Raw genomic sequence first — 15,280 nt, 5'->3', positions numbered from 1 at the left:
GAGGAGGAAGGATTGAACGCGGACATCGCGATGCCCCGTAGGGGGTCGTTGTAGCGAGGGAGCAGCCAGGGATGCAACAAGTAAGCGCGTAGAACTGCTGCTGGCTCTTAGCTTATGGCTATTTTACGTGGGACGAGGCGACGCGACGCAAGACACCGTAGCATACCACACACAACGCGACACCTCGGCTCCGAGTTGACCGAGGACTTCACGAGGACCACACACGAAGGATCGCCCTTCCCCCCGGCTATTTCTTTCTCCGTCTACGCCACGCGGCCTTACCGTCTCTCCCTTTCTCTCCCTTTTCCTCCCTCCACACGCGAAACTAAAAGAAAAGAAGAAAAAAAAGAAGAAAAGCCAGCAACCCGTGCCGAGCTGAAGAAGGACGGTCTAAAAGAGAGAGAGAGAGAAAGCGGAGAGAACGAGACCGTCTGAAAACCGAGAGGAGTCACTTAACCACCTTGCCATTAAACGCGCCCGGGAAGTAGCCATAAAGGCGCGATACGCGCGCAGACCGGCTCGTTACGAAATCGCGCTCGTGACATTGGCCCGCGGCCGGAAACGCGACCCGTCTCCCTGCGCACGGACACGCAATTAATTTGTTTTCGCGAGGTGATCCTATCCTTGGCTCGCGCGGAACGAGGACGTGTTAAATGGGAAGGTCGTGGAAGCGATTCCGCGGGTCAATCGGTCGTACCAATTTTCTTAACAGATGGTACGCGTAACCGCTGCGATCCGGAACTCTTCGTACGCGCAACTGCGAGCACGCACATACACATGGCGTGCAAATACAGCGTAGAGAAAAAGTGTACCACATCGTTGTTACACAGCTCGCACTTTCGTTCCCAAATGGAGAGACATTATTTTCTCCTCTATCGATGGAATCCACCTCGTCGTACCGTCTCGAAATTCTCGAGGCCAAAGGTTCGACTTGGACGCGTATTCCGAAAGACACGACGCGACTGCTAATACCGCGATGTTGGCAAAATAGAGTCGATGGGTGGTAGAGAGCGCGAGCGGAGGAGCGCATTCGGATCGAGGAGACACGGAGCGAACACAGAGGAATCCCTCCATCCACGGAGAGATTTATGCGGGTTGAAAAGGTCGTAGGCTAGCAGCGGGTCCCCTGGCGGGGGGTTTCCCGCATTGTTGCTAATTGCACGTCTCCGCGGTGAAAAACCCGTCCTGGTGGTCCATTATTCGTCGAGACTATAGAGAGGTTCGCCAGGCGTCAACGACGAGGAGCCGAGAGAGCCGCTCGCTGCCACCTACGAGACACGATCCAGCCACCATCCACGAAGGTCACCCCGTAAACACTCGACAAAGGAGGATTCTCCTCGTAGACCGGCGTGGACGTCGTTTTCGCTGGCCGAAGAAAAGAGGAAAGGTCTGACGAGCCACGAAAACACGTCATTGTCCGGGTTTATGGCATGTTTTGGCACTTTTATGAACTCCCCAAGGAAATCTGTTTACCGCAATGGCGACCGCGTCCACGGTACCATTATGGCCTCTTCGTCGAGATGTACATTCCAACCTAGATTATCGAAAGCTGAACTGTCCAAGAGCAGCGGCTGCGCGTAAATACAGGCACGAGAGACAAGTTGGATGGAAACGATTCATTGTCACGAGCCCGCGACACCCACGAAGGTCGTCGCGAGCCCGAGGCTACATTCGAGCGCAATCGATGCAGACGAGCCGCAAAAAATGGTCGACGGAACGCAGGATGCGCCGCGCGTAATCAGAGTTCCGAATCGGATTCCCGCGTTCGACTCGAATCCGGGGATGGTGAGTTTGACGAACGCGCGGCGGTGGCTCGAAACGCGCGAAAGGGAGGCAGAGGTTCCGCGACGATCATCCTTGCGAGTCCCGTCCTGACAAAAGAAACCGTTAAAGCGTCGTCACTCCGCTCACGGACTCGCAGCACCGGTTGTTAGTCAGAAGTTGGTGGATTCCCACGTGGGACGCGCGTCGAAGGATGCGGGCCGAAAATATGCAAATTCCTATTCGTATCCCGGGACGCGATTCCTCGTCCTGCTCGACTGGCTGCTGCCTGGTTTACCCACTTGCGCCAACCGAACCCACCGACCAGAGCCACCTTTCTCCCTCTCTCTTTCTCTCTCTCTCTCTCTCTCCTGTCCCAGTCATTACCATACGTGACCATAAATGAAACCTGTCTCCTCTATTCCCCCCGTAACAATGGAACAATCACGGCGAAACACAAAAGGGGACTCTCCTATGCGTCTGTTGCGTGGACATACATATGCATCTCCTCAGGGGGACCGACTTTCCTTCGATATTCGCTTCCACGCGCACCGTTATCCTTCTTCGTCCCGGCCGCGACGCCGCGGAACAACCCGAACCTCCTCTGCCAACGGTCCTGTCACAGGATACCGGTTCATCCTGTATCCCGGACCGGGACGATTCGTCCTGCGACCCGGCCGCGTCGAGCGTCCTTTTGTCTAGCCGAGATTAGGCCCGTGAAACTGACTCTGGGACGGACGGATCTAACGGTCGCGGGTCCTAACTTTCCTAGATGAAACGCTTCCTCCTGCGTTCTTTTTTTTTTTTCTTCTTCCTTTCTCCTCCTCGTTAATCGGTCAACGGTCGACGGACCGTTCGACCGGTGGAAAGAACGTTGAGAGTGGACATTTTTTTGTTGTTTACCCTCGAGGATGGCCAACGAACGACGCAGCTGTGCCTCGAGTTATCGCTGTTAGTTTAAAGGAGAGATCTGTTAGAATCTGTACGATCGTTGAACCCCTGCTACCTACGCAACAACGCGTAAACCGTACGATCGAAGCCACCGCGCGATCTCTTCTCACGACGGATCTGCTCGGGCTGCGTAAGCCGCGCAGGTGTCGATGATGCCTGCGTCGATTTCTCAGCGTGCTTCCGGCGCGCGGAGAAAAAGTACGTTACACCCGGAACACCGATCCCCGCCCCCTCGACGGCTTATTTTCCTCGACGTCGAGCGAACGCTCGCGGGACGGGCGGACTCCCGCGCTTTCTCAACGGGCCGCCGGCGCCGATTTTTACGCAATCCCATTCAGCCTCCCTGCGGATCGCATTGTTGCGTCGATGCGTCGAATCGAGAGCTCGGGGTCCTCTCGTCTCCGCGTCTCTACCTGACCCGAGATAATCCCATCCTGGGAGCATGGGGGCATTATCCCTGGTGAACCTGGTCTCTTTCTCCCCTCGCCCTCCCTCTCTCCCCCCCATGGACTTGAAAATACCCTTACCATAAGGGTTTCACGGGTCCGTCGTTCCCCGATTTCTCTCCTCTCTTCTATTCGAACGTTCTTTTTCCTAGTCATTGTCACGCTGCGGTGGATCTACGCGCGGCGACGTGGTCCGTCACCCCCTAGTTTTGTCGCGACACAACGGACCACGGGGGAAGATCGCGCGGATCCTCTCGCTCGATCCGGGGAAAATGGGGACCAGCGCGACTGTTTCGAGAACAGAGAACGAACCTGGGAAAAACCGTGGCGGAGCCGAAAACGGACCGGTGCCCTTTCTAATCGCGATCAAAGCCAGCCTGTGCTGGTGCGTGCTGGTCCGCGTTGGTCCCCTCGACTTCGCTCTCGGTCGTTGCTTTTCGTTCGCGTTATCTTTTCGAACGAACAGCAACGAAGGCTAGGGGCGTGCTCCGTGTCAATCTTCGTTAATTAAACCAAGGACAAGATCGGGGCCCCAGACCAGGTCGTCTGTTTCTCGGGGACTTTAAAATCTAATCTACGATCGAACTAACCCACTTCCCTACCAGGGACTGCTGGTCCTCCTGGACACAGTCTCTCGTCTACCTACCGCCTGCACACGCTCTCGATTTAAACGTTACGAATATTTATCGCGTCACCTTCCGAGGCGCACGGTAGGAGACGATCGAAGAAAGTAATTTGCATCGAATCAATTTTATCGGTCCGCCTACTTGGTATTGGTAACGTTAAGCAGGTTATTTACGGCGAGAGGAGGAGCCGTAATCGGGCCGAGGTAAAAACGCGAACGCGCCGCGTTCGCCGGCAAAACGAAATTCAAGGAATCGTTTCGAGCAATTTGGCGGCCGTTTCGGCGCGACACCTTCGCGAGGTATTTATTGGTCAGCGATAAATCGGATTCTCGGAATTTGCTCGTCTTTCCGCGGCACGTCCGATGGAAGGCGAGCAGGTATTGTAATTTGCACGTCTCCGGTCGATTTTTGCGAGTTCCGTAAACACATCACCAGAGCGGACACCCTCGCGTCCTTCGGACCTTTCTCACGTCCTCAGGAGTTTCGGGAACTGGTTCGAGGGGTCCTTCGAGGGCTGTCGTTTCGTAGAACCACCGGGAGATCGATGGCTTCGAGCATCGAAAATTCGATCGCGATAAACAAGGCGGATCATCCTCGAGATGAATCCAACGGGAGGACACCGTAAACGACAACCACGAAGAAACCGTTCGATCGTGGCTCGAGCTGCGAACCCGTAATCGACGCCTTTGATCGTCCATTTTTCTAACCAAAGTACATACGCGACCAGCAATTTCTCTCTTAAATCGTACGTGCACGCGAATCGACTCAGAGGAAAAGCAACGAAAGACGGCGGAACGTGGCCTACCAGTGTTTGCAGAGGGCATTATAGCAAGAGCAACGCCTGGTCCCAAACCCGCGCTCGCGCGCGCGCGCGCGCGCGATATTTACAAGGTAGATGAGGCGGACGAAAAAGTTCCATCAGCTCGAGCGGCGACCTCGGCACCTCGCCGGAAAAGGAGAAGCGGCGGTGAAAATAAAAAGCATGGAAACTCACCAACAACGAGTCGAGCCGGTCCACCGGTATTCCCTTTGACACATCGGGCCTGTGACGGAAACCGCGTGGAAAAATCCTTCCGTGGGCGGTCGAGGTTCGCGTACGGTAGCCACTCTCTCTCTGAACACGGGCACGGCGATAAACAACCGGGGCGCGGTGTAATCCTAGTGCGCTGGTAGGAGACGGCGAACACCCAGCGGAAGAAGAGGTTCGCGGCCACGTGCTCGGTACGGATACGCGGCCCCTGACGTTCGGGATCGACGGTGCGACCGTGGCCTGGCGATGGACTGTCGGTTCGCGTGCTTCTCTCAACTGTTTCACGTCTACTCCGGTAACGGCAATTTCACGCTCCCGTCGAAGACACGTGCGTGCGCGATCGGACGAGTTGGCGACGAGCGCAACAACGACCGGAGGAATAAAAAGGACGACGACGATCGCGATGACAACCGGCGGCAGGAGATCGAGATGGTCGAGGAGGAGGAGGAGGAGGAGGAGGAGGTGAAGGTGGAGGAGGATGAACGGCAGGTAGGAAGAGGAAGAAGTGGACGTTGAAGAAGGAAGAGAAAAAAAGGAGAAGAGAAAGGAGGAGAAGAAGAAGAAGAAGAAGAAGAAGAGGAAGAAGAACGCAACGAGTGAGTCACGGAAAGTCGAAGTCTGAATCGAACCGCCAGTTTCCAAGGATGCTCGGTTCGAACTGAGAGCACCAAGAGGTTCCTCGCGAGTCCCTGTCTCGGGTGTGGGTTTTCGGTTCGTTTTTCCCTTTTTTTCCCTCCGTCTCTGTCTTCCTCCGGCCTTGGTATCCCTCTCTCTCTTCCTCTACGTGGGATCTCGTGGAGTCGTTCTCTCTCCCTCGTTCCCTCTCTCGATCCCCGTCTCGCTTCTTCCTGGCAGCCTCGATCCTTGTCTCGCTCGAGACGCTCTCTCGTCAGGGCCGACGATGGTGCGGCGTTCGTGGGCCCCCAGGGCCCCTGGGAGGCGGTCGCCGCGGCCGTAGGAGTGGGGAGACCCCTAACCTAACTTAACCCGGACCAAACAGCCCCCACCACCTGACACCCTCAACCCTTATCCCCACCGCGACGGCTCCTCTCTTTCTCCGTCCGGCTGCCTTAGATCCCAACGAAGGAACCGAGAGGCGTTTCTACGTGTGTCGCGTGTACCGATCGCGATCGTGTCTCGGTTTGCTGATGCGCGATGCAGCTGCGACAGGAATACCTCCGATCCGTCCCTTTTTATTCGTCTCCGTGGCTTTCTTCGCCGGGGCACGATGAATCATTTATCAGGCGGGCAATTTTTCGTGACCTGGATGCGTCGCGGCGGCGAACGCGGTAATTACGTGCAATTAATAGAAACGCGTGATTAAAATGCAGTGGTTGCGGAAACGAGACGACGGCCGGTGCTGGCGCGTCTACCGCCGACCGAGGGGATCGATCAACTTCGCCGAATCTATTTACATGAATTCCAGATTTACCGTCGCGGACCTACCGCTGCGCGATCGCGGATCGATCCACGTCGAATCCGATCCTATGAACGTCGAAACGTTCCTCAGGGGACACCGGGCGAACCGTGTAACGCTTTGAACGTGGTATTTATCCCGATCGAATTTTAAACGAAACTACTGGGGAAAAAAGTCGATCCTCTTCTCCCCGCAGTCTCTCCTTTTAAAATCCACCGCGCGAGTGGCGGCAACCCTGTTTACGGTACCGCCTTTTCATCTAACCAAACGAAATAAACACTTGCCAGGGTGTCAGCGCCACGTTCGAAGTCAATTTTCGACGCGCATCTTCCAGCTAATAACCCTCGACTCCACCCCTTTAATTCGTGCCGGTCGATCGGAGGAAAAACAAGCGGGCATTGTCGAACGCTGGCGAAGAAGAAGAAGAAGAAGAAGCGACGGAGGGTGGTACCCGTGGACTCGCGGCGAAAGAGTTATTGCGGTTGCGTTCTTTTTCGAACGCGGTAGTAATATATTCGTACGCGGGAGCTTGGGTCGCGGCGGTGCTCTCGACGCACGCAGACGGATCCGCTCGGCTGGTGTCTCCAGAAGAGGCGGCGGCGGCGGCGGCGGCGGCTGGAGAAAGGAGCGCGAGGGAGACGGACGAACGGGAATAAGAAAGCTCCACGGGACTCCCACAGGGCAACCCACACGATCGAAGGGGATGGGACGCGGGAGGCGGGGAGAGGCGCGCATCGGGTTCTCGCGTTCGAAACGCATCCGCGTGGCTGGTGCGCGCGTTCGTTTAGGTTAGGGAGCGCAGCACGCGGCGCGTAACGGAATCGGAGAAAATTTTATTCCGCCATCGAGTGACGGATGAGCGCTTTGCCGGACTTTGTATGCGCGGGAGAGATTTTTGTTTGAACGCGCTCGGTCCCCTCCTGCCGGATCGCTCGCCGATTCGGTCGAACGACGATTTCGACGAATCAAATTTCCACGTCGCCGCACGGGGAACGCTCGAATCAGAATGAAAATAGGCGAACAGGTTGTCTGGTTGAACGAACCGCGGTATTCGACGAGCCGATGGGCGATTTCCAGGCTTCAGGCTAACCGAAATTTCCTCGTCGAGCGTTCTATCAATCAATTTTATTTTCAGTTGCAATTTTAGTCGTTCGCTTTGCTGAAAAAATTAGAACCTTCGGACGGTCTACGTACGTCATAGTCACGCGATTCGCCAGTCGGGAGAGTGACGATGGAAAATCGAGGTATTCTCGTTTGTTCCAGTCCGCATGGCGGACGTCTAGGAATTTCCTACGCTCATAAAACGCGAGACAGTTTTTAACAGAAGATTTTCTGGTAGCGGTTAAAAAACATCGAACGTAGAAACATTAAGCTGCTAAGATTTCCTGGACACGCAGTTCGTTCAGGTTTCAACGGACGAGCGTGCGGCGTGTAACGCGGGGAGACGCATCGAAAAAGGAGAGAATCATCCTAATATACCCCGGGAAGACGTAGGCAGACCTGCCCCCTGCTTCGAATGCGTTTCACTACTCGCGGTGCGTGTAACGCGTACGCGAACGTGTGCGTGCCGTCCGTGCACGGACGCGCGCACACACGAGTGCGTCAAAACTCGGCTCCGTGCACGCACTCGTGCGTGCGTTCACGCCGCATCCGCGCGAGCCCCGACGATTTAAGATCGCCTGAAAGATTTGTCGGCCGGGTTTAAATTTAAATCAACTTTTATCCGTCGCGCGGCGGATCCGCGCGCGTCCGCTTTCCTGCTCGCCGAAATCGATCGCGACTGTTCCGCGTTCGAAGAAGAACCGCGCCGATCCACGTCGATTTACGCGATCGATAATGTCCCGTTACACGACGACGCTCGCGGGTACCTACGCGATCTCGTTTATTTGTTTATTCGTTTGAATCGGACCGCAAGCCTCGCCGCGCTTCAGACCGATCCAAGCCTGAATCCTCCTCCTTCTCCTCTTCCTTTTTCTCCCGTGGCGCATTTGTCATTCGCGAGGCAATGACGATCGCGACTCGAAGATTTATTCCAGCTCGAGGGCTGCTTTCACGGCGAGCCGCATCCTCGCTGACAAAATCGAAATTTATTTCCCGGCGTCTCCCGCGTCTCTCGCGTCGCTCACCCGTCCGAGCTGCCCTGTAAATTACCTGCCAGCCGTCGCGTACCTCTTACCACGCCTACGGGGGGGATAGTTTTTATTCAATTTCATCGAATCCGTGCGCGCCGTGTCGGGAGTCGAGGAACGCGCGCCCGTCGTAGTCCTTCCTCGATCGGTTCCTGGTATCGCGCGTGAACACGATTTTTAACTTGCCCATTTTTAATACCAAGGCGCGCGCGACTTCGAGCCAAGGAATTCTACTGTTTCTGCGAGCTAGGCAGCCGTGCTCGAAGGACCTACCGCGGCAAAATCTGGTTAATTACGCGACCAGTGCCGCGCAGCGATCAGTCAATGAGCGGACGCGAGCACGGTGGTCCCAATTAGGTCAGCCGAAAAAGGTCTCGCGTTACCCTCCACCGGGACTATGACCAACCGATCGATCAACGGTCAACGCCGTTGGCTTTTTCCGACTGCAAACGCTCGGTTAAACGTTCGCGCTGTTCTCGATTCGTCGCGCGGACATTTTTAACTGCCGCGTCGCGGTTAGAAATCGGCTTGGAGAACGAAACACCGCGCGGAACTTCGACGGAGCGAACCGTAATATCGCGTGGGACAGGACCAGCCACGGAGGCTGCGCGCTCTGCTGGGGGCGGCTTCTTGCTTCTTTGCCTCCTCGCTTCGTATTTCTTCTCGTACGTTTTTTACCTCTCCTTTCTTCCTCCCTCTCCGTTCGTCCGCGCTCCTTTCTTTTTTTCCGCCCAACCGCTTTGCCTCGAATAAAGCAACGAGAGCACGCGGCGCTCCCTCGAAACGCCCATGAAATGATTGATTCAAGGAGTCGGGTACGCGTTCACTCGTGGCGCTCCACGCTGTGCACACGCACGGGGACCAAGAAGAAGAACGATACGGTTTCTCTTCGTTACGATCTTCGAAACTTTTGATGGAAGCGTTCGTTCAGTTTTAACCGCGACACTCGACGAGAGTTTGAAACAACTTCTGTGTAACAATCCAAATGACCAAGGAACCTCGTCTGCCTGTTGCTTCAGCTCTCGATCGCGAAGATCGAATCGAAGGCAGCAACTCGCGCGGAGCAAAGCGTAGCTAGGCGTGGGACAGGGCGAGCTACGGAGGCTGCGTGCTCTGCTGGGGGCGGCACGCACGTCTCTCTCTCTACTCGAGATCCTCTCTCGACGTCCCGCTCCAGCAGCCTCTTCCTCGAGCCCCTTCGGGGCCTGACGGTCGTGCTGGCGCGGCTGCGTTCCCTCTCCCACCCGCCACTTTCTCGCGGTCCTTCCACCTCGTCGACGCTCGCTCCCAAGAGAGATAGATGAAGAGAAGAAGAGAGAGAGAGAGAGAGAGAGAAAGAGCCAGGACTCCGCGGCTGTCTCTAGGAAACGGGTCTGCGCACGATGTGCGTGTGCGCCTCCCGGAGGAAGGGAGGCAACAGGTGGACGCGCGCGTATACACACGTGAACCGAATAATAGGGGCGAGCCGCGCAACTTGTACCTCCCGACGATTTATCGATCGATGCCGCGATTAATTCGACACGGCTTCTCCGTTTCTGCACGGTGACAGCTATGACGCGACTACGGGCCTGACGATCCCGTTGATACAGCCGTTTCGCGGATCGTTGTTACCTTGGTATTTCGAGTCGACGTGGCATCGACAGGGTTCGCGGGTTATTATTATGTTTCGTTTGCAATGCTGGTCTTGGATGTAACGGAAACCAGCGGCTACACGGTAGAACGAGGTACCAGGAAACAGCGGAAAAACCGTGGAGCAGATCTTTCGCGTTGGTTTTGCGAGGGAGCCTGCGGTTTTCAGTAACCCCTGTAACGAGCAACTTTTTCTACATCGACCAACGACTACTCGTCGCACTGTTCCCTCCGCGTACAACTCTTTTTTCTTCAGCTATCGCCGCGACCGATATACGCCTCCGGCAGCCTCGATAATACCGCGCGAACGGTACATTCGTCGCTGTTTATCTTAATTGTTTCTACTCCCGCGACAGCGTCGAGCAGTCGGTCGTTCAATTCGCAGTTAACGCGAATGGCCCGGCATCGCGCGTATAAATTACGATAACGATGCTCGACGGATCGTGCGCGCGGGTAGACGTTCATTTTTTTCATCTCCAGTCTGGTTTCGAGCGGCCGCGCGACGATATCGAGACGCTCCTCCCGTCGCTTCTCGTCGCCGCGTGTTCGATTTTAATTGTATCCAGCGCTCGAATCCCTTCGATTTATTTTAAAACGCAACAAACTTTCGGCTGGTTGCACGCGCCCTCGAACGATCCAGAACGGAATTTCATTGCCAGGAGGTTGCGGGTTAATGAAATTCGCGATCGTTAAATCCCTTATCGAGATCGGATGTTTACGAGGAGCGCTGTTAGTCTCGATGAGACGAATGGAAGGATACGCGTCACCTTCTCCTCGCCACTTGGGTCCTGCTTTCTCCTTCCAGCGCCTTCCTCGTCTCTCGCGTGGGTGCACGTGAACGCACGAGCGCACCGTGTCCTTTTCGAGCTCGCGTCCGTCGAGGCTGATCCTGAACGAGGATCGGAAACGCGCCTATGTAATCCTCGACCGACATTGCCAACTCCGCCAACCAGTTCCCCCTTTTCACGCTCCTTTCCACAGAGCTGACGCGATGTCGCGTCCACGCACGCGGTCGGTCCTCTTGCACTCTTTGGCGCCGTCAAATTTTATTACTCTCCTCCAAGGGGCAGCGATTTTAAAAGCAACTTTGTACGAAACCCGCTTGGCATCCTGCGCGCTCTGACACGGCTACGGTCCAAGGATCGAACGCGTAACCAGTTTATCGAGAGGCTACAAAGTTATGGTACGTGTCGCGAAACGAAGTTCGCATCCCAGGGTCAAGGATGCGTGATGATGTAACAAGTTCCAGCCTCCGACGCGGTTTCTTCCTTTTCTCTCTTATCCTCCTCAACGAGCAACGTCTCCGTTAATAATCCTCTCGATCAACCTATCCAACATCTTTCCATCGCGAATACCATTTAACCGGCGAGGGTATTCCTGAATTTCTTCTCTCGTTACCATTTACCATAGATGATTAATCGGATGTACTACTTTCAGGTGGCGTCGAGATGCAAGAATAAAGAAAGATCGAAGAGTAATCGAGGAACGAAACGAATGGAGATTCGTTTCCCGAGTGGGATAATTGCCGGATGGAGGGAAAACGGAAAAGGATGAACGTAATCGTGCGTCAAAACAGTACTCGAGCCAAGTTTGTGTACACTCGTGAATGCGATCTACCCTGTCGGCGATCATCAAAGATCCGAGTCCTTCACCAGTCACGCTGAAGACAGAAGCCGTCGTAGATCCTATCGTCGTACCCTTCTAACGCTCCATCCCTCCCCCTCCGTTTCCTCCCTTGCTCCCAGTCGTCCATTCTCCACTGGCGCAGGTCCCTCGAACGATCGCGTTGTTTCGTTCCACCGATTCATCCGGGGCCTTCCATCAACCGCAGCGTCCTCGAGAACAACGCCTTCCGGCGCTGCTTCAGGGAGGGACGCACCGGCGCCAGGTAGTTAAGGATCTCATCTCGACGATCTCGCGTCGACGGGGACTGCGCGGTCAGTTTTTCAGGTTTTCGCTAAAAACGCGAGGCGCCTCTTCGATCTGAACGTTTGCGGGGCACATACTTCGGACGTGGATGGAAGAGCGTCTCGAAGAGGCGACAAGTGGAGTCACAATGGCAGATCGAATTGCGTAAACGATGGCCGCTCGGTGGAGAACGACGATTTCTCTGATCGATCCGGCGAATATACGCGCGACGACGTTCGCTCCTTTTGGTTAACCTTTAACGCGGATTCCGCAGAAGTTATCGATCGTTTTCACCCGGCTCGCGAGCTACTCGCTTTTATTTCTCGCGATCGCTCGAGAAAGTGCACGCGGCTCTCCGATAGGCTACGCGATCCTAGGAATTCCAGTCGAACCTCGGGTCAGGAGCCAGGGAGAATACGGTTACCCGAATCGAACCATTGAAACCACCTATCGATGGCTAATAGAAATATACCAGAGGGAGAGATGATCGCAGAAATGATCGAGGAAAACAGTGCGCCACCTAAACGAACGTACACGTAGTAAACCTCGAGAAGTGGTCGATCAACCGTTGGCCCATTAAGTTCCATGAAAAAGCCGAAAAGGTGTGGACGAGGCGAGCGAGTTCGGGGCACGGGGAGTGCTGGGAGGGCCCCGTGGCCGTTGCCAAGGAGCCACGGGCGCAAGGTGGCCGTAGGAATCTGTGAGAGACTTAACGGTCGAAGAAGGGCGCAGAAGGAAGGAACAAGTGCAGGGCGCAGTTGTGGGAAGGAGGCCAGGGGTGTTCCTCGAGCGCGCAACTTGCGCCGCGTAGGGTGCACGAGAAGGTTCGTTCGGGTGCCCGTCGAATTAATAGGCCAGCTGCTTCTCGCCCGCTCCTTCGAGGAAGTCAATGTTTAGGAAGTCAGTCCATGGGAAGCGGCGACAACGGAAAGCCCCATAAACGGTCGAGGACATGGGAACGCGACATGCCGTGTCCGTTCGTTCCCTCTCGCGCTCTTCTGCCCACCGAGTAGCCGGGCGTAGGTGCGAGCCTACTCCTACGTGGCTTGTAACCGCAATCGCGGATACTCCTCGAAGAAATCGCTTTTCCGGTCCTTCGAGTGGGCTACCGTCGGTTCCGCGCGGTAAGGCGATCAGCGTTTCGCAACGAAGCTTGCGAGATTAGAACGATGGACGCACGTGGGGGATGTTTCTTTGGATACGTTGGTCGTAACGAGACGGAGAGGCGAGTAGAGCGAACGTTCGTGGATAAAGGATGAGTGGGAACGCGGAGAAACGGGGAGCGATGGCGATAGGAATCGGTCGAACGGTGCGTCCAGCACGCGATCCTGAAGAACGGTCGAATTGCGTAACAGATAGCGCGAGAGTTCCGCGCGACGCGACTCGACGAGAAGCGACGTCCGCCGCGTTGGAAACCGCAAACCAGGGGAAAAAGGCTTCGGGTAGCCGTCGCGGATCCATCGCGACGTGGCTTCGCGCCGCTTTGCGCCGCTTCGTCCTTCGCGCCCTCCGCGGAAGGCTTGGCATGGGAAAGAATGTCGTTGATCGAGTACGTGCGCAACCACCGGGAACCTTTTCGCGCCGCGAAACCGGTCATAAATTCATCAACGATTCAGTTTGAAACGCGGCGCTAACGGGACCGCGTTAGAGGAGAACTCGGCGAAACTATTTTTAGACGCCATTCTTTTCTCTCTTTGTTCGATCGGCGAGATCGTTGGAAATTCCATCGATAACCGAGCCTCGAGAGGATTTCTAGGATACGTTCGACGCACGTTTTACGGAATCGATCTGACCGGGTAGGAAAGAGAGGCGCGGAGGGGAAGCCGGCTTTTGCCACGAGAACAAGATTAATAAATCGAAAGGAGCGCGCGCGCCTGGTAACAATAACGAAACACCTTTTATGCACGCGTGGATCCCACCTCTTCCTCCTCCACGGCCAGCGGCGCATCTACCGCAACTACCATCCGCGCTGTCTCGCTCCTTCTACGTGCGCGAGCTTCTTCGCATTCACCTGCTGCTATTCGAAGATCAGCTGCCCTAACCGCCACCTTGGCAGCACCTTGCCGCCTCGCTATCCTCCTTCACCTCCACCGGTACCATCGGTACCATCGGCTCTGCTGTTTCTTCTTCTTCTTCTTCTTCTTCTTCTTCTTCTTCTTCTTCTTCCTCCTCTTCTTCTTCTTCTTCCTCCACTTTTTCAGCTCGTTCTTCAGCCCTCTGTCCGCGGCAGCAGCTCGTTCCTTCTCTCATCGCCTCTCCTTCCCTCGCTCTCGCTCTCCGTCTCGTCCTCGATCCGCGCTTCTTCCTCTCGTTCGTCTTCGCGACTTTGTCTCTACACAAGACGACCACATGCCCCCGCACACACGGCCTCTGATTTTTTCGAAAAAAACACAGCTGCGCCGCTCTTTTATGGGGGTCCGTTGGCTGCGGCCAGCGCGTCAAACGCGAGCTGCGCGCAGCTTGCGCGCTTGTCACACGCGTGTTTCGTCTTACGAGCCGACGCTGCTCCCGCTTGACCTTGCCAGTGATTAGCGGCAAGGTGCGGCTGGGTTTCACCAACTTTTTCCCCGCCGCGCGCACCGACGCGCCGGAAAGTCCCGCAGTCGATCCGTGTCTCGTCGAACGTTGTGCGTCACGGAGAGACTGAATGGCACCTGTATGATTCTTTGTCAGAATTTCTTCATCGGCAGACAGCAGGTGAGCCGGACAATGCGGCCGTGTCCGCTCGATTCGCGTGCGCCGGACATTTTTCACGAACGCACATGCCCGGCCGCGTTCTCGGTGGCCCCAAATTCGGCGACGGTGAAAGAAAAGCTTGCCGATAATTTCGAAGCGCACGCGCCCGCTATCGATCCCCTTTTTTTCTCCTCCACTGTTTTCTCCCTTTCTGCCGACGAATCGATGCCCATTCGCGTGGTCACCGCGAGCCAAACTCCTCTGTGCGAAGATGACCAATTAAGAACGACATCGATGACTTTCTCGATATGTTACCGTACCGCTTCATTACGAACCGTAAACTCAATTACGCCAGAGTCTGCGCGGATCACCTCGCTGGACGAAACCTGGTACCGAATCTCACGCAGATGCGACTACTCGACTCTTCCTGGCTACCCTGTCTCATGGTATCCACGTTGCGCCAGAAAAACCGTAAAGGGGTGATCCTCTTTCACCGTGGCGCTCTTTCCCATGCAATTTTTGCGCGCGTCCAGGGAAGCTAATCCAGCGAGAGCGAAAGAAGAAGCTCGAGGATCGATGCAGTTTCGGGTCGTGGGACCGTTCGAGGGGTGGTAGAGGGTGAGGAGAGTGACCGTTCGAGCCGATGAAGCGGAAAGGATGTCGAGGTGGCGTCAGGCCCTTAATGAAATTCAAACACGGCCCTGCGA

This window comes from Xylocopa sonorina, chromosome 8, assembly GCF_050948175.1.
Source record: "Xylocopa sonorina isolate GNS202 chromosome 8, iyXylSono1_principal, whole genome shotgun sequence".
Classification (NCBI taxonomy): Eukaryota; Metazoa; Arthropoda; class Insecta; order Hymenoptera; family Apidae; genus Xylocopa; species Xylocopa sonorina.
This window is presented reverse-complemented; position numbering follows the sequence as displayed.